The sequence below is a fragment of the Mercenaria mercenaria genome, chromosome 2 (genome assembly GCF_021730395.1).
Source record: "Mercenaria mercenaria strain notata chromosome 2, MADL_Memer_1, whole genome shotgun sequence".
In the NCBI taxonomy this organism is placed as follows: domain Eukaryota; kingdom Metazoa; phylum Mollusca; class Bivalvia; order Venerida; family Veneridae; genus Mercenaria; species Mercenaria mercenaria.
The window spans coordinates 17,028,716-17,049,258 of record NC_069362.1 but is presented as its reverse complement, the minus strand read 5'-3'; the positions used below and the strand labels follow the sequence as shown (position 1 = coordinate 17,049,258).

The window sequence follows — 20,543 nt, the reverse complement described above, 5'->3', positions numbered from 1 at the left end:
CAAAGTGCTGGTCGTGCGTTAGGTCTGTAAATTGCCAAATGTAAAGCTATTGTGGTGTAAAATATGATATTTTAGTAAATGATGGCCAGTCATCAACTGCTGTGTTCCGTTGTGGGATTTCAAGTCCTTTCCGTGTATTGATGCTGTACATAACAGAGCGCAACGGTTCGTCCTAGGCGCCGGAAGATAATGGTGAGGTCTCGGGAGATAATTATGGGATGGAAGCCACTTATGGTACGACAATGAAAAAGTTTATTTTATACTGATCACGCCCCGGATCTTTTGATGGAATACGATTCAATAAGCTTATAACACCTTGGACATATAGTAAAGCATACGTATAGACCAGTTACTTCCAAATTATTAATGATAGTGAAACGTTCTTATGTAATGCTGTGGTAGGTAATTCCGACAGAGGTTGTAATAAACTTCGGTTTTATAAATTGTTCAAACAAGAGTTTATCCCTGAGCAGTAGTTCGAATTGATAATGCCTCCTAGACCTGGTGTAGCTTCCAGTAACTGAATTGAAACCGGTCGTTATGAAAGCACTGAAATCGAAGGAAGAACATGTCTTTTTTGCAGAACCGTTGATAATGTGATTTACATGTTGTTAAACTGCCCAGTATCTAATGATATAAGGCAGTTTCTGAAACGGATATATTCTTGTTTTCTGAACCTAATATGATCAGGACTAGTACAAAATCTTGTTGTTTTTTACACTTAAAAGGCGTCGATTTTTAACATCTAAGTGGTGATCTTGATGCTGTAAATAAGGTAGAAATTTTTTATTTGTAATCGAATAATTTTGGTCGCTGAAAAAGTTTTGCTTATCAATGCTAGGTTGAACTTATTGCCATGTTTCTGTTCACCTACAACCAGTATTGTTTTTATTAAAGTGTGTAAAATAGTACTAGTTTATTATTTTCACACGTTATTATTCGTTTAGCTAGTTACTGTTTTAAATATATTTTTTAAAACAAGATACTTATGGATTAGCAAAACTAGTTCGGTTGTATTGTTTTATAGTTTTGTAAAAGCATTGATGTAGCTATGAGTGTGCAATAATCTGTTACAGTCCCAACATGGAACGGCGTAGTACATTTGTAATTGTAAGGATATGTAGTTGTTTATATATATATATATATTGTATATATTACGATGAGAATAAAGATTTAGTATATATATACGATAGGTGAAGCCGGTAGGCAGTTTAACTCATACTAGTGAATACAACAAGGCTGTAGGTTCGAACTGTACATACGGTTTTTCTTGTGATACATGTTTGCTATTATTCAAGATATCATAATGGTATGCCTAGAACACAAATTAAGACATACTAATATACATTATTTGTATAACTATAGTTGTATGTATACCTCTGCTTTTTATAAACTTCAATAATGATGAACATAAAGGACAGAAATAACAATTCTAAAATGAAGAAAAAAATGATTAGAAAAGTAATGAATATTGAAATAGTACGTTCGTAGGCGACATTTCATGATATCTAAAACAGTGATAATTGAATTCAGTTACGTTACCAATCACGCGTAAGAGTCACTTTAATATTTCATTTGTTGTTTTCAAAGCACTTAAATCATTAGTATTCAACCACTGTAACAGTATATGCCAAGTTATCAAGTTGAGTCTATACAATAAGATAATTTATATCAATAACCTCCCTGTCAACGAGACAGGTTGAGGAGACTATGAATCGAGGTGTTACGAGTTATTTCCCCGGGTATGGCGTATAAGACAACTTTGATAGAAGGGTACACTTAGATTCGAAAATTTTGGGCACGGACAGTCTTACTTGTAGCAAGTTGCAATTTTGCACTTCCCTTATGAGCAGAATCAGGGTGGCCATTTTATAAATTGCGTGCATGTTTTGTGCTTTTAATCAATGGCAAGATCAGGATTCTCATACAAGAATAAAGAAAGTTATCAAAGCGAAAGTTGTAAACCATCCATTTAAAATAGCATGCAAAAATCATCAATTTTGCACCTTTTGAACAGCCTGCAATGATCCCGCTGCAAGAACAATGTCCAATTTTATTGAATTTCTCAATTAAATAGTCCTTACTGAACTTCAGGATATAAACGGAATGGGGGCCATTCAGCTCGTTTTTTCACAAAATAGCGGAAATGTTCCTGATTACCAATCAACAAGCACAGCACCCTTCCGTGATTTGAATTTTTCCGCGGAAAGGTGTCTCATTGATTCATACAAAGCTAGCAGCAGTTAGTTTTACAACTGACATCAGAATTTTACATTACCGGCTGTATAAATTTTCTAAAGAATTAACAATCATTATCTCTCACCTTAATTTACAGACATCCAAAATCACGAGGTTCTAATTATTACAAATATTGACGGGGGCCAAAATTCGAAGTGTACCCTGCTACTTTTACACAAATAGCTTTGTAAATCAACTGTGGACATATGAGTTCCTACAATAGGATGACGTCCGTCTCAGTCAAATGGCTTTAAGTGAGAAAATGACATCCACACCTGTTCCTTTAGTAAAGTCAGATCTTAAGACAACAATTCCTAATTTCTGAAACCTGATCTGCATATTACTCAAGACTAAATTCAAACTACTGCTATGAGTATTTTTTGAAATAAAGAAACATCTAAATTTTGCTCAGAAAGAGGTACCGCGACAAAGTTTCAACAAACACGTTTTACCACCAAAGCTCGTCCCAATATTTTCGACATTTTTAATGCTTAAAGTAGGCGCAGGAACAAAAAATACTTATACCTATACTACAAAAATACTCTTCTTTTCATTACACGGCAGAAATTTTGTATTTTGAAGCAAATTACGGGTCAAAATCTCTTCAGATCGGCATAAGTACATACTCATAATTTAATAGTTCGGTTGTAATTGTATGGATTAAAACTGAATCTACCCTTGTAGCATAATTGTGTATGATATCTGACCTCGTTTCGAACCACATTTGAGTGAAATTATGTAGTAAATAACACAGGTGTAGGTTCGCTATATATTCCATACAAAATTTACTATGTTCGCAGATTTGTTTCAACATTACCATTTTTAAATTACAAATTCTGAACGCATTTTGTTAAGATTTTCCTAAAGCTACGAGAATATAGAGAGACGCTTAGGCATAATATTTTCTAAGAGCACATATTGCTCTGTACTAACTTGGTATTATTGCGCACAGTGGCATTGAATTCTACCATTATCCACAAATGTTTGGTACCAAAATGTTACTAATACATTCACAATTCAGATGAAGAATTGGCCTTTACAAGTTATCTCTGTAGCCATTAGAAATGAAAAATATAGTGCTCAATAACCTGCTCGTCATTATTCGTTTACACATGATGCCATATCAAAGGTCGAAATTTGAAATTACAATATGCAATTACAATTTACAGAGCACTAAGTGATTAATTTGCTATAAAAACTTCTCATCTATATTAATGCATCGTAGCATGCTGGAAGCATTGTATTCTTTCACGAAAACTACATCACGTTCAGTATGTTTTAATATGTTATTAATCATAAAATAGAATCACACATAAAATTGTATAAAACGTTTAATTTATGAATACTCAACAAAGTTATTTATCAAACGTTTATACTTAAACTATTGCTACTTTTAGACTGTAGAATAAATATTATTATACTCTTTTTTTTACCTTATACTTTCCACAATGGGTATTGAATTTTAACCGCGAATATTGCAATGACAAAATAGTGTAGACGTGTAGGTCTCATGTTCCAACATGACAGAATGGATTAAGCATTAAGGGACAGATGACATACTAATACAGAAAATGAGTTTTTATACTGAATTAATCACTTCAGACGCTTCAAAGTGTAAATGCATAAAGCCTTGCATATTGTAATTTGGAATTTTGACGTTTGGTCGACTGTTATACATGCTAATTGTATACATTGCGAAAAGTTTCAATCACTGTCATTTAAGCTGAGCCTGGTTTTATGTTGTCACTGGTTGCGCACTGAAAAAATCGTTTAATGTATTAAGAAGTCCAGGCGTTTTTAAAGCGCGGCTTAATACAGTGGTCGCTTGTAGCCGTTACAACTGGAGTCACATCAAGAAGACCACTGGAGTCTTTTTTATATGTCTGCCCTGATGATTATGATATGAAACCGGTAGGTAGACAGAAATACAGATAGAGGAAACCCATTGGATGTTTTTCTTTTATATATATATATAATATATATATATATATATATATATATAATCTCATTTTTTATGATACAAAATACATACCTTGAATTATTTTCTTTATAATTGTTTTCATTAAAACTGAAATTATTAGAAATAGTATACGAAGTACACTCACAGGGTATCTTTATTTATGTAAAAATAGCAACAATAGATATAATGTTTAAAATGATGCTACAAATTAAACCGAATTTTAGAATATAAATAAAACATCTAACTTCTCTCTAATTTTTAGATTGCAAAAACAATGTATTTAATTCTTTGCTCGTGACAGCAATAATTCATACAGCATGTACTCGAAAGTAATGTAAGAGAGATAAAAAACTATTTGTTCATCCGTGAACAAGGTTTGTAGCACGTGACTTCCTTCGTAATTCATGGCTGTTGCATCAAGAAATTGTAAGATATGACTACCAATTTAAAGTGGGTTTTAATATTTATGAGCTGGTAATGACATTTCGCAGCTTTCACTGATCTTGCTTAGATATGTTTTTGTCCACATTCATAACCTACCATGTAACATTTCTGCATAATTGATAATTATATGCTGGATGAATATTCATCGCGTTTGTATCTTGAAACATATTTTTTTCTATTAAATACTACTAGGCGGAAGGTTTAATTATAACTAATTTTATATGTATTTCATATCAACTCCTGTGGAAGTATGTTTGTTAAATGACCTGCTTCTTCTGTTGTAAATTAAGGACACTTTCAAATGATATCTTATTATTTATAACAATTAACAAAAAGTGATTTGAATATCAGCATTGATGACCATGCAATGAAATTTTGCTACCGACTACAAACCATCATTCTAATAATAGAAGAGAAATATTGTTCTGCATGTTCAGATTAGCCGGTCGAGTTACTAGACTATCAGTGCAACTTAATCATGTGCTCGCCATTACCATTATATCTAATTATGTATGTTGCATTAGTCTGTAATTCACTAGAGTAAATACGTATATCAAATATTATCTTGTCACTTCTGCTTTGTTAATACATCATAATACACAGATTTTCTCCATAAGTATTACATTTCGGAGACGAATCATTTTTCGTGGACAAAGTCATCACATCCTATAACAATTTTGCTGACAACAATACCTGTATTTAGAACATATCGTAAAACACACAATGTTAATTTATTGATATCTCGACAGTTTGTGTGGAAATATGCATGACTATAGGTAGGTGTCAGAACACGGGATAGATAGCAGAACTTAATTATATTTGTATATATATTCTATATAAAATTTGCATATTCATATTGACAGTGTGGGGGAACACGTGACCTGAAATGATGCTCAACACAGATAAAATGGCGGCCACAGAGCCAAATTTCACGGAAAATGCGAGGTTAGTGACATTTATTCTTATCCAATTTTTATAAGACATAGCGCAGGCTAAGCAGCACAAAAATCTCTTTCCCACGGTATATCTTCGAACTTCATAGCTTTGCTAGTTTCTTAGATTACCCCGAGGTTTTGAACGAGTCGAGAACTTTTCCGAAGTAAAATGTTACGTTGCTTTACACGTATAATTAATAATTTATCAAAAATAAAGATTTAAAGAAGGAATTGTTCAAGCCTTTGCCGATGTATGTTTGCTTTATGCCAAAACACATGTCGTTTATCAATATTTTGATGTTATGTCTTCAAAAATGAAAGATATTCATGAAAATAATAAATTGGTGCCTCACACGTAAATATTTTCTGATTAAAGATGATGCTTAACACGACTGCTTTTTCAAAAATTCATTTTATATGAATTTATATTCATTTGCTGTTTGTATATTTTACAGGAACGTTGCCCAAAGCGTACAAACTGTCTGAAACACACAGGACGCCACGTGCCATTTGTGTAGGAGTAGTTCTAGCTCAAAATCAAGCAGTACGTACATGTCGAAACAAAGTAAGCTGAAAGTTTTACCTGTTTAAATGGATGCTCATATTGAGTCATGTCATGTCAAGTGTATGCAGTATATACCGACAAATCTGTTTTAGGACAAGTTTCAAGACTTATTACAACGCTAATGTATACAACTATAGCAATTATGATAATCATTATTATCTATACTGTTATTATCATCATCTTCCACTTGTTCTTTTACATAATCATAATAATAATAAAGATAATAATCTAAATACTTTTACTTGAAAAACCAGTAAAAAGTATGTTATTTCTGGTTTACATTTCTATAACTCTTTTTTTTCATTTAGGACACACACATTTAATAATGAAGGATGTTAGATACTACACGGCCAAAGAAGTAAAGAAGATCCAAGCTTCAACTGGAAATATGTCCAAAAAAGACTTAAGGTGTAAGGTTGAAAAGGGCATTAAAAAGGAAAACAAAATACTACTAACATGAAGCAAGCTAACATAAGCAAGGGACTGTTAAAATTTGTAGTCTTGTGTTTTGGAAACAACAATTTGATTCATTACTAATTTGCAATTTCTTACTTTTAGTGTGTATCGGTCTCACTTTACCTAACAGTAAAGAGTGACATAATTTTTCTCCTTCTCAACCGAATTAGATTTATGTTTATATTATATTATTATTATATGACGAAATTAAACATAAGGCATGTCACTTTCAATACTTAATTAAATACGTGTGGATGTGACTTAAAAATATATTATGGATAACAATAAAATCGAAGGTAAATTGTTGTGTAAGTTTTATTTCAAAAGAGCATGAATAAAATTGTATCTGTATGAAAACCAATGACCTGAAAAAACATGATATCATATCCTAACATGTAAAAATAAAACTGTACTGTCGCAAACAGTTTTATTTGCTGACAACAAATATTTACGGCACAAGAATAATGGTAACAGGCAAAAATCATGGGAAAAAATGTTTATAAAGAGGGAACAGATATCTGTATGATTGTGATACTGATGAAATCTTATATTTCATTATTAATATTGTATTTTCTATGTTATTTTACCAATTGCATTTTGTCTGAGTGTGTTACTAATAACAATTTGATTGACACTCTGTAACTCTTAACTTATAAATCATTTTAAATAAGAGAAAACACATTAGAATGGTTTTTTCTTTTTATTTTATATTTTCAATGCATACAGAATTGAATTCAAAGTGTTATAATATGCATAGTTTGTTATAATGTTTGAAACGTATGAAACTGTATAATTATGATTTTATTCAGTGTTGCTCTATTTTCTAGTCCTATCAATATCTCTGTAATAGAATTCCGCATAAGCTGATGCTGGGTTTGGGGTGGAGGCGGTGTGGGTTCGAGGAGTTGCACATTACCGTTCATGAACAATTTCAGTCCAACCGAGTTTACTACTATCTTGCTTGGTTGCATTTAATGCTTCCGGAGGATCTTCTTACAGATTTTATCAACTATCTTAACAGCTATCTTGAAGAGCCATGTGTCGGGCGTAAAAAGTCTCCTCGTATTTGAATTGTGTTGTTCATGAAGTCCATTCAATATCTTTGTAATAGAATTCCACTTTACTGACTTTAGTCATTGCTAGTAGGGGCATAAGGGGTTTTGGGCAGTAGCCACTTCCCATTACTTTTCATGAACAGATTTAAACAAACCGAGTCAGCTATTAATCTGCTTTGTTGCATTCTATGCTTCCAAAGGAGGCTCTCCATACAGATTTTATTTTTATTTATCTATCTTTAATTTGGCTGGACATATGATATGGTTTTGTAGTCTGAAAAGGAGCCAGGGAATTATGATCCAGAAGTATGGATTTTTTTTACCGTTTTTACTCGGTTAATTGACATCATGCACTAAAGTTTATATGTTTTTCTCTGTATTGTCCAAAGTCCTTAATAGTACCTGTAGACACACATTGCTTGTTATTGCGCTCTGAATGATCAATATGCCAATTTTGGAATCACAGTTACGCCGAAGTTCACGTCAGCGCAAATCCATATGCAGTGTAAAGTTCTTTTGGTATTTGCCGCCTTAAATCTTCTTTTCTTCGTCATTGGCGCTGTATCTAAAATATTCAAACAATTTGTTTGCATCATAATTAAAAAAAAAACACAAAAACTTTTTGAAACAAACCACTTACCGATATGCTAAAAATACTACAAAATCATTTAATAAATAAATTAACACAATGTTTTTATTTATGCTTTATCATGTAGATCTCTACAATGTGACCTACTTGTTCTGTTATATCAAAGTCATATGTGATTTTTTTTTCTTTTACCTCTAAAAGACAACAATGGGACTCTATTACAATTCTTTGCAAGATGCAAGAGAACTTACCTATGTCATGTTGTGATAGCCTTACTGCAAAAGGTATATCCACATCCTTTGTATGGTGCTTTTCTACTGTGTCTTCTTTCCTGACTTGCTGTAAATTTAGCTTCCCACATTCCAGTCAAAGGCCGTCTATGCTAATATGTAAATTCCAAAACAACTATCGTTGGGATGAGGCATCTCATACAAACATTTATATAACAGAAAAGTGCAAATCACCACCTAAATTTCAGTGAATGTCGTTCAGTGCCACTGCTGCAAAATAGCTTGTGCATATATTCTTTGCACGTTAAAATCTTTTTAAGTCGTAGCGCATTGAAAAGTATAAGTTTTCGAAAGTTAAACTTATAAAATGAATGCAATTATGGCTAAAACACATTCAATACTTTATAACAAAGGAATAAAATTTATAGACACTGGTCAGACTTGAGAACGATTTCATTCACATGTCACCAAACTCTCCTTTGTTACTTTTTAAGGATCACATTTTCATTTCTAACAAAGAAATGATGTTCCCAAATACTGCACACTATCTTCCCTTTTGTGTAGACATTTCATTGAAGACTGGGAATTTCCTATCAAACCTTTTTTTAGAAATAATAATTGTACTTAGAAGCAAAATAATGTCCTACCAAACTAATAAAAAAATACGTTCGTGTTCAGCATCTTTCATCAAAAAATATTTACATGCAACGCATAATTTTCTCATTTTATTTAATATTTCTCTTATTTTGTGACGTAGTATCAAAATTTTGACAATGAGCATTTTTGCATACAATAAACAAACATTAGCAACAACTTGATCAATATCACCTAGAAATCTTTCTTTTTGATAAATTATTAACTATACGTGTTAGGCATCGTACGATTTTATTTGGAAAAAGTTCTCGACTCGCTCAAAACCTCGATGTGATCTAAGAAACTAGCAAAACTACAATGTAGGGTGATATACCGTTGGAAAGAGATTTTTGTGCTGCTTAGCCTACGCTATATCTTATAAAAAATGTCACTTACTTCGCATTTTCCATCAAATTCGGGTACGTGGCGGCCATTTTGTCAGTGTTTCGCATCATTTTAGGTCACGTGTTCCCCCACACTGTTTGATGTCATACATCGCCAGGCCCATTTTCAATTAGAAACCTTCACTAGTTTAAGGAAGACTGATAGTATTGAAAAGATTAATAGAGGTCGTTATCTTTTACGATAAGTTTTTTTCATACTACAGCATGACAACTGACCTGGTATAAGTACCCATTGCTGTAACCTTGTAACACTACTAATTGCTCTGACCTAATATTACTACCCATAGCTGTTTCCTGGTATTACTTCCAATTACATTTACCTGGCATAACCATACATACAGGTTAAAATGTATTGCTGTTCTTGTAAAAACATGGACAAAAATAGGAATATCCATGTTTAAAAAACGCCCTTCCCAACACACGCCACAATAACTCTTTGTTTATTGTTAATACAATGGAAATGTATACCAAAACACACCGACGAATTAGAACAAACAGACAATAACAAAATAAACAAAGGTACTCAATGCAATGAGACACTGCCATGGAACAAAACACCACCAGTAAGATCTACGTATAGTCGATCTAGAAAGTGAAAAATGGATTTGACAGTCCTTAAAACATAATAAAAATCAATTCGTTCAAAACCCGAAAATATTACGGTTTATTTCAAAGAGTAAAATCAACTTGAAATGTAAATTTTTTTATCTTTATCTGATATTTTTCTTTTTGTTATGGCGTATAAAAATATAATAATAAAGATACGTTCACCATGTATTCACCACTGATATGAAATATGTAACACGTAATTTAATGAACTGTACTGAAATGAAAGTAAATAGAGAATAATAGGTTAGTGCCGTAGATGAGAAAGTTTATCTGGCGAGGTGGAGGAGGTTATCGGGTGAGCCGAAGGCGAACCTGATAACGTCCGGAGCCGAGCCAGATAAACTTTCTCCATCTTAGGCACTAACCTATTATTCTATTTATCTTGTCATTACTTCATTTTCCGATATTTGGCAATTTATTTTACAAAAATAAGTGTGCGACAACCGTTTTAATGACGTCTTATTCCTAATGACGTCACTTATATAATGACGTAATCACCGACACAGTAATGTGGTTACAGTTAAAAATCGCTATAACTTCTTCGTTTTTGAATAAAAACTCATTATTTGACCACTCATTTTCTTAGTTCGGACATTTCCAACACAATGGTGATGGTTTCAATGCAAAATTTCTTATGACAACAATATCGATCATAAGGTCACATGATCAACTGACTGTATATCACTGCTCACATGTCAACTGACGGTATATCAAGAAAGATATACGGCACCCTGATATCGGGTCGAAAATACTGCAAGTGACAGGATAAAATACGGCAAATACTGCATCAAAACGTTTTTGTTTGCATTTATTATTAAATCTATATTTCCATTGGTCTAGATGTAGTCACATGATCAATGATAAAAAGTCGTATTGACTCCAAGGTCGAGCAAAAAACACGTATTGATCTCCAACTGTGACGTCATCACGGTTTGACGTCAAAACAATGCGACGTCGTCACAATTTACCACGAAAAATGACCAAAGGCTGCAGATATTTGTATTTAAAGTTTATACTTTTGAGTAGGCTGGATTTAATAATAAAACAATTGTTGCCTTTTTAAGTTGGGTCAATATGTGGATTTATCGACCTGATAAAAGCGATATCATGCTCGGGCTGTGCCCTCGGTCGATATCGCTTTTATCAGGTCGATAAATTCACGTATCAACCTCACCAAAAGGCAATAATTGTATAATATTCGTATCAATACATAACGCGAAAACTGCATTTTCTTTCATTTCGTTTAATAACAATTAAATAAAGCGATGATCAAAGTAAATTATAAAATGATTGGAATGGCGAAATAATAGAAAAATATCTGCGATGCTAATATATTTGTTGTAATAAGGAAATTCCTATCATCGGTTTGGTATAAATAAGTCATAAAAAAAAGTCACATTCGTTTACCTGGCTGAATTCACTTTGATTTTCAATGGATAAACGTCTCCGCTTGAATGTTACACACCGATGAATTTTATTCATTCACTTGTACATAGTCAACAGGTCACCTCACCTTCTTTGAAAATAGTAACACTGATTTCAGTAAGCAACACTTGATTAGTAGTCATGTGCAATGCTGTATGCTGTTACATTTTGCTGACTATCAAGTGCTTATTCTTTCGAAAGTACTTTATCTGTACTCTTTAATGTTTGATTTATGTTTTTATTTCACCTGATGGAAGCATTGTATTTGGTCATGATCACTATGTTCCTGCAAGCAGCATTATTCTACCATTATGGAAAAACAATATATAATTATAATGCTATCTAATAATGATTATATTGCATAACCAATGTTAAAAAAAATGTATAGAATAAACTCCATAGTCAAAAAAATATGATAGTTTAATGCTAAACATTTGATGATTGCTGTTCTTGCATTTGACGTTTGCATGGAAGTTTAGGTGTGATTGTATTTTTAGCCATACTCATCGTAAATCTAGCTAATGTATAGAGAATGTTGAATTACCATTACTTCGCGGCCTTAATCAAATATGCTGCACAGCTTATATTTTTTACTTACAGTATACGTATACTGATACCTACTGATACAAAGACATTATATCAAATATTAGGTTTTAGGTATCACAAACCTTGCCATAATCTAATGTAGTTATATTGTGTTCAGTAAATATATTTGCTTGTGGTTTTTCATGTATAATTCAAATTATGTAAAAGATATCTAGCTGAGAAAATATTGATCACTTTGGTATTATGAAATAAACGTTATTATCTGTCACACAGAATATTTATCCACAACTCCTTCTCTTTAAACTTTATCTGGCATTCACTTTAACATCCCTTGAAATACAAAAAGGTTGAATTTATTTTTTCTCCTGATGGATATGACTTCAAAGACTATCTCTCATCTTTTACATCATATAATACCAAATATGTTTTGAATATTAAGGTTCCTTGGCTGCAAACAAATAATTGTTCGCTATGTTTTATGTGTCTTCCGTCGTATTCATAAAACCCCAAGATTAATATTCATGAACACAACTTACACGTGCAATCATTCATATGCAAACAGCAAACAGAACAAAAGGTCACTGGAGAAGAACAATTTTACAGTAATTTTACTGCGGAGCAGAGACCTTACTGTTCTCGCAGTCGTGCCAGGAGAAAACCAGTTTAAAATCTTCAAGCTCTATTAATTTGCTATCCTGAACACAACCTCAGTGGTTCTTAAAAAATATAAGCACATGTCATTTATCTAAGAACATAACACTGTCAATGTTGGCGGTTTTATGGTTCATATATTTGTCATATGTAATGCATATCAAGCATAATAACGGTTTTAGTTCATTACTTCCTGTTCATAGAACCATAACAGACTATACATCTTGCTCTAATTATTATGTTAAAATTTTTATTGTACATAATTATGAATTTTTCTTTACACATTTTATGTTGCAAAATACGTGTATCTCTTTTTGATATAATTCCCTGTATTATTTACAAAAATGGGATATTAAGGACTTTCACATTATTGCGTATTTTTATAAACGCAAACACACAATAACATTATAATCTTAACTTTATTCTGCAAATGAAAAACAATGCATCAAAAGTAAGTAAAACTGACACTTTATAGAAATAATTCGATTTTCTACTATTTCAGAACAACAAAATATGTATTCAATGATTTATTTATCTATGAACAATGTTGAGACTTACAGTTAATTTTGCATTGAGATTTAGAAAAAAACACAACATAACTACCAGTTTCAAGTTAATGTGTCATTATTTTTAATTTTATTATCTGACAGATTCCGTTGATCTGCCTTGTTTAATTGCTTTTCGTCCTTGAAATATTTCTATATATAGCACAGCCTACCAAGAAATGATAACAATGTGTTGGCAGAGTATGAACCTCGTTTGAATCCTGACATATACCTTTCTGTACATTTATTATGATAAAATATTTTAACCATACGATGATAATTATGATTATTGAGAATTGCGGATCAGTTTAGTGGAAGTATCTGCATTGATCAATTATTGAAAACGGAATATCGTATTTCATTATTAATTTTGTAAAGAAACGCATACTTTTATTGACGCCTGTGGAATGAATTAAATATAGAGACATACACCGATGTAGAATTGTCAACAAGCTTGGACATATTTCACAATCATATTGAAACAGTAGTGAACAGTCTGACAGACAAAACTATGTTTCATAAAATAAGAGAAGCAATTAAACTAGAGCTGAGAACTGAATGTCATGATAGCTTTTTAAGAACTTCTGAAGAAATATTTGTATCTTGAAAGTTTGTTAAACCAGAAAAAACCCTTACAATTCATGTAATCGGACGTTCTTGAAAAAAAAAAAATGATTTTTTTTTCAAAGTGTAATTACATTATGTTACAAGCGCTTTTAAGTCCAAACAGCAATATCTATTACATTTAAAATGCAGACAGATAAAAGCTATATAGTGTTTGGTAAGTAGAAGTCGTCATACATTGTGTTACAAACAATATAATATCCTTAGATATACAAAACACACGGAGATGCTCCTTGCTTTGAACAAATTTTAATAAAGACAGCTTATTTTTATCACAACTGGCTACAGCTCACTCAGTATTCTAATGATCCAACAAACATGTTTTCTGCATATTCAGATTCACGTCCCAGGGATACAAATGGATCATTTTGTCTTCCCATTTTTATATCTTCGTCGGCAGTGCGTCTCTGTTCTTTAATTTCACTGTCACGCAGCTCATTGTTAAATGTCAAAACAAAACTTCATTGCCAAAACTTACTGCTGATATCTGGGTACTGTTTTTCAAAATGCATAACAAAAGTTACATTCTAGCGGTTGTCACGACGAAAACTTCTTCCAAAAATTATAAGAGGTAAATATATTGAAATGCAGATGCCTATTCTCCCGTGTCTTGTCTGCCAGTGCAATCAGATCTAAAAGGTAGTCTTCGTAAATCATTTGCCATATAAGATAAATGGGTTCTTTGCATCACTTCGTCCAATATTATTTTGTCATTTTCGCTTCGATGTTACATGATAAATACATGGATTTTCTCCATGAACACTACACATCCTTACTAAGATTATCATCTCATGTACATTCAATGAGCATGTAAATTTGGTACTAATTAATATGCCATTTTAAAATATGTCATTTAGAGTGAACGTTTCCTTTCCTCAAGTTTCATGAGTTATTATACTGATAAGGATTTCAAAAGTAAATTAAAATAATTATTAAGTATTTAAAAAAATACACATTCAAGATTACCATGATAATTTTGTAAGTGGATTTGGTCGTTTTACGATGACACAACGGTCATATTCTAAAGCGATTCTCCCTAGCCCAGTAGACTTGTATTGACCATTCGAAATGCATCCGTACTTATCTTCATTGCCCCACCTTGATACCTGGTCTATTTGCAGAACTTCATATCAGCAAAATTTGCCTAAACTTCGTTCACGCATCCTCATTTGCTGCATGACTGTTTGATCATTCTGTGACTCTCCCTTTTTTCAACCAGGATAACCAGGTATCCAGGCGGACAAGGTCAACATCATTCCCTCCACAAAATATTCTGAAATATATATGAATATATTGGGAATGTATGTATATTTTAGACTTAGGTTTGGCTGTAACTTTTTTAAAATAGTAAAATTAACTTTTGAAATAGTAAAATTAAAACTTTAAACCTTTTTAAAATTTTAGTTGTTCTTTTCATTTGTAACCCCTTTCCATAAGGCATTTGCCTTTATAATCGACAGGAATTAACAATAGCTACCTATCCGTATTAAAACAATTATATCCTCTTAACAAATTAAATGCCTGAATATGAAATCCACAATTTCGTAAACTGCACGCGGAAATTGTTTCGGTATTTATTGGCCATTTCATTAGTTTGGATTATGACTAAAAACAAACTTTTGTAGAAATTGAATCATATAGCTTAACTTAACTATGCACATGACAACTGCATAAATTTTAGTACGTTAAAGAATATTGTATATCACTTAAATTTCAACCTTCGCTATGAATAATCCTAATGAAACCTGTCCTTTGTCAAGAGGAAGTTTTCAAAAAGGAAGGTCATCGCCTGTAAACAAACATCTGCCCAAGTGATAAAACGTCGGTTGACCGTTACAGATTAAATTGAAAGCCGATAACAAAAATACCCCGTTGACCGCATCCGGCCACCTACAGTAAGGCAGTTGAAAAGACCTTCTGTATGCTCAGATGTACCTGATGATACCGTTTTCAAGTTTGGAACGTTTCATTGGTCAGTTAGATATTTGCAAAGATTTTGATTAGTTGGCCAATTTATTTTTGTTTACAACGTTCTCATTTATTTTGTAAAGGATCTTTTGTGGTTTTCCGACGGACGAGAAATAATACACTTTCTGAACTTTATTTTGAATGATCAAAACCAAAAACGGTTAAAATGTAGTTTCATCTTTTGAAATGTTTGTTTATTTTTCTGAAAAAAAAGTTACTATAGATACTGAGTCTGATTGTGACATGTACACAAGACAGTTTGGAAATGTTAGTAAAGTTTTGACAAAAAAAGAAGAAATTTACCGCTTAAATGGATTTATTTTACGGAATTTAAAACAGAAAAAAACACACATTGATATCACCTAAAATAGCCGTTTTAGTGGCCAATATTACGGCAAAAATTATATTAACAAATGGTCGCAGTTAATTAATTAATTAAAAACAGCAACAACAACAAAAACAAAAACACTTCATATATATTTTAAGTGTGTATCAACTGCTATGAAAAACAATGTATTTAGATATCTATACTGAAAACACCTTACACTTTAGTATCTTTATTTCATTAACTAAAATAATATACTTCAGAAAACCAAAGAATAATTAATATGCAATATTTCGTTGAACACTATCATCAATTATACAAAAAGCAAAAAAAATCTTTTATCGCATTTGAGAATTTTGCTTTCAAATTTTTACAAATTTATTCATTTATTTATTCATTTATTTTATTTATTTATGTATTTATTAAATATTGATATAATTAAGATCAAATCAATTTTTTATACAGAAAACGAAATTTGTTAATGGCTTCGTTATTCTTCTCGTCACTACTTCGAAATAAATTCTTATATTTGTTACTATTTCAAGTTTTTTTTTATTAAGAGCATAAAGCTCTATTACACTTTTTGTTTGTAATTTATATCTATGAAATAAACAAACGAGGAGCGGATCATTATATATAAGTTTCTTTGAATAGTTGTCATGTGATGGAATAAAAGCTTTTGGTCGATAATCATTTTGAAATTCATTGTTTATTGTCATGTTAAGTTTTAAAGATAGTGCGGTTCAAATTGATATAAAATATTTAACGTTATTTATGTTTGTTATGTATAAAAAAAATTTGTGAGGCAAGCTGTGCTATATCAGTAATTTCCGCTTCGTTACGCTTTGCTTTACTTATGTGAATAATTTGAATAATTCCTATACATTAAGACCGTCGCAAATGTCATTTTAACTGCGATATGTAGAGAGGCTTGATGATTTGTTCACATTCGTATGTAAATCTAACTTACAATCTCCTATTTTACACGCCAGCTGTGTTCGATTTTTGGCTTGGCGCCATTTTCCTGATTCATACACATATACCAGTCCGTAGGCATATTCGTTTATTTCCGTGCCACGATTTGGTTGTATGTTTAATTTAACATGCCATAACAACCGTATACATAAAGTGAATTTTAGAATCATAAATGTCACAATTTGTTTTGGAAATCTAGGTCATACGTGCCAAATTTGTTTTAGAAGGCATATATAAACATCTTATGAAAACAGCAAGCCTGTCACAACATTACACACGCAGCTTTATCTGTTATCGAAAAGTAAATTTGTATAAGAGTCTAAGGGCTATATCAAGTTGTACAACAACTGAGTGCATTCGAAAGATCTGAATAATAAACAATTTAACTGAAAGACGCGAAAATGAAATCCGATATTTAATTTTGTTCAGTAGAAGATAAATCAAATGATATAGGGATTTCACAAAAGCTTACCAAGTACCACATATATCCCCGAACACATGCTTCATTAAATCCATGAAATGATAGTCCGTACAATGCATGCGTGCCTAATGGCTTGACTTTGTTACGGTCACGTCAAGCATTTGAATGGAATTAATCCACACCAAGATATACATATTTACTGCCGACCTAGTTATTTTTCTCTAAAAAGATGATACCGTATTTCCGCAATTGACACTAGCCCCGCCCCATGAGACATTTTGGCGATTCCAACCAATCATCACACGCGTTATATAAACAGCTGTCAAAGAACAAGTCATTAATTGATATATAATGCGTAAAACACTCGACACGCTTCCATGAGCATTTGCAAGATAACAGATGAGAGGAGTTACCACTGACAGAATATAGGAAAACTGCCAAGAGCACTTTTATATTGCAAGACGTTGAATTATGTACGATTTATCACTTCTGTTTTTTTATCGTCATGCATATTCGACTACACAGTTCTTTTTATTTACGTAAAAGTATACACTCCAACTGACCCAACATTTAGCCACGTTCAACGTGAGAAACTAATCAAACCATAATACGTTAATGATAAAATTTCATAAGGTTTCGTTGAAATAATCCATTTTAGATCATCGGGAACTAATGGCTCGGCTGCCAGAAATGAATACACATGTCAATGGAAAATTTGCTGTCGTAAATTTAACGACAATCATTTGTTGCAGGCAAAAATCAATGCAAATGACCCCAAGTCGTTCATTAATCAGTGTTATCAAATGGCGCATGCAAAGTCCCGTCAGTCAAAAACCTAGAAGCAAATTAATTGGACATAAGACGTGGGAATAGCACGCTAGTGTTTGATACACGTTTTCTCTCGGGGAAACCCCCGTAAACCCTAATAAAGAGCCCCTATCAAGACTATAATTAGCCATTCGCAAAGAAGAAGAGTCAAATAATCAGTCAAACTGTCGAAGGGAGGGATTACCCTGGACAGAACAATGGCGAATCGATTTGTCGGTGAGACGTGGCATCAAATAATGGAACACTGGCAGAAAAATCACTAACACTTTTCCGAAAGATAATATTCCGCGCGGCAAGGAACTTGTCCCGGAGGAATCCACGTAAATCCCGAGCCAAGCCCTGTGCACAGAAATAATTCAATTCTCTAATTCCGGTCCTTTAATCTCTTTATACCTTTATACACGTGTCAGGCAAATCTTTTATATTTAATATTTTCTACTACATAACTATAGAATAGATTGCCTTTTAATAAGATTATACTGCTAAAATTTAGATAGAATGAAAATAAGTATATTTGTATCGTGTCGACGTAGTTCTGTCTGTAGACCCGACATAAATTGTATAATATGTATGACCATTTGGGATATGTGATGAACAACAAGTGGAAAGTGTCTCGGGTGAACACGATGGTGTGGACTGTCGGAACAAACTGGCTACCAGATTTGCTATACACGGTTAAACACCGAGCATGCCGTATTAATGGGACAATACGTCTACGAATCTGTGAATGAAGAACAATTTTTTACAGACTGAGTATTGCACAGTAATGACTAAGCCTACCTCCGATTCATGTAGACCTTCTTGTTGCGAAGAATAACATTTAGCTCAGAATATCAAGAATGTCAGGTTGGCTAACACTAGGCTTGATTTTGTCACCAATGTGTCATCCTTAATCAAAATAAGGACTATGCAAAAGGGAGGGGTATCATTGTTTCTGTCTTCTGTTACTGACAGAAGTGTGGTCATTTTCACTTTATAAGATTGATGCGCCGAGTGAATTTTATGTATATAAATTTGATAACCTATCTGAACGAAATCACGGCCTGGACAAATGCATATCAAAAGGAAACGATTTTGACAAATGGCCCCATGTGCGACTAATACATTTTGATTAAATTGTTTGGTCTTTACAAAAGAAAGCATATTATTTTGGATGAAAAAAAAATGACAGAGCGAGAAATATAAGCCGTCATAAAATACAGCATAGCTTAATAGAATACCAGTCATCTATGAATATGCAGTATATAGGGTCTGGGTATATTTCTGTCTTGGAGTTCTTATGGATATTATATTATATATACCAGTATCGACTAGGCAAATGAGCCTGAATGCTATATACTCGAAGCCAATGGAGACAAGCTAAGCAAAAAGTGAAGATTTACTTCAATATAGAATGGTTTTGTTTCAGTTGGACAAATATTGTTGTATTGTGTGCGGTTGGACGTACAAGACAGATTTAGATACTTCAGACGAGCTGCAGATCATGCAGACTAATGAATGACTAAACGTTACCGACCACATGAACTAAATCATGTAATCTTGTGAATAATTTAGATACTGGACGATGTACATGTGAAGAGGTACGTCCACTGTTCGTAGAAAAAGCGAGACAAATCTTGTTAACCGACAGGTTATATATGTAATTACATTCCACATACGATAAAACTGTTAATCGTTCTGTAGAACATAATAATTGTTATGACAATATCATTTTGCGATTGTAGAATAAGGCATTTGTTTGCATTTTATAGTGAATAATAGAGAAAATGAAGGCATCCCGAATATTATGTATATATAAACGACGTCCTTCTCCAAAATTGAAAAAAACTGTTTCCTTTGAATCGCGTATCAGTATATGAACCGTGCCATGAGAAAACCAACATAGTGGGTTTGCGACCAGCATGGATCCAGACCAGTCTGGTCAGGATCCATGCTGTTCGCTAAAAGTTTCTCTAATTCCAATAGGCTTTAAAAGCGAACAGCATGGAGCCTGACCAGACTGCGCGGATGCGCAGGCTGGTCTGGATCCATGCTGGTCGCAAACCCACTATGTTGGTTTTCTCATGGCACGGCTCATTATATTTCTAATGGTTTCAATTAAAAAGACTATTTCTGCT

The 20,543-nt window shown here is 32.6% G+C and overlaps 2 long non-coding RNA genes across 3 annotated transcripts; one reads left to right on the top strand and one right to left on the bottom strand.

Annotated features, from left to right (window-relative positions):
• The first annotated feature begins 4,908 nt into the window (after positions 1 to 4,908).
• Positions 4,909 to 6,899, top strand: LOC123563384 (uncharacterized). Its single transcript, XR_006688795.2, has 3 exons — positions 4,909 to 5,587; positions 6,033 to 6,142; positions 6,451 to 6,899. It is a non-coding gene; the product is annotated as an uncharacterized LOC123563384 (long non-coding RNA).
• Positions 6,900 to 7,423: 524 nt separating this feature from the next.
• On the bottom strand, positions 7,424 to 20,309 carry LOC123563383 (uncharacterized). 2 transcript variants are annotated; one of them, XR_008368578.1, is made up of 3 exons: positions 17,650 to 19,396; positions 8,494 to 15,182; positions 7,424 to 8,218 (listed from the first exon to the last, which is right to left on the bottom strand). It is a non-coding gene; the product is annotated as an uncharacterized LOC123563383 (long non-coding RNA). The 2 variants fall into 2 exon arrangements; XR_006688794.2 differs by lacking the exon at positions 7,424 to 8,218 and having other exon boundaries at positions 13,255 to 15,182; positions 17,650 to 20,309.
• Between the last annotated feature and the right edge of the window lie 234 nt (positions 20,310 to 20,543).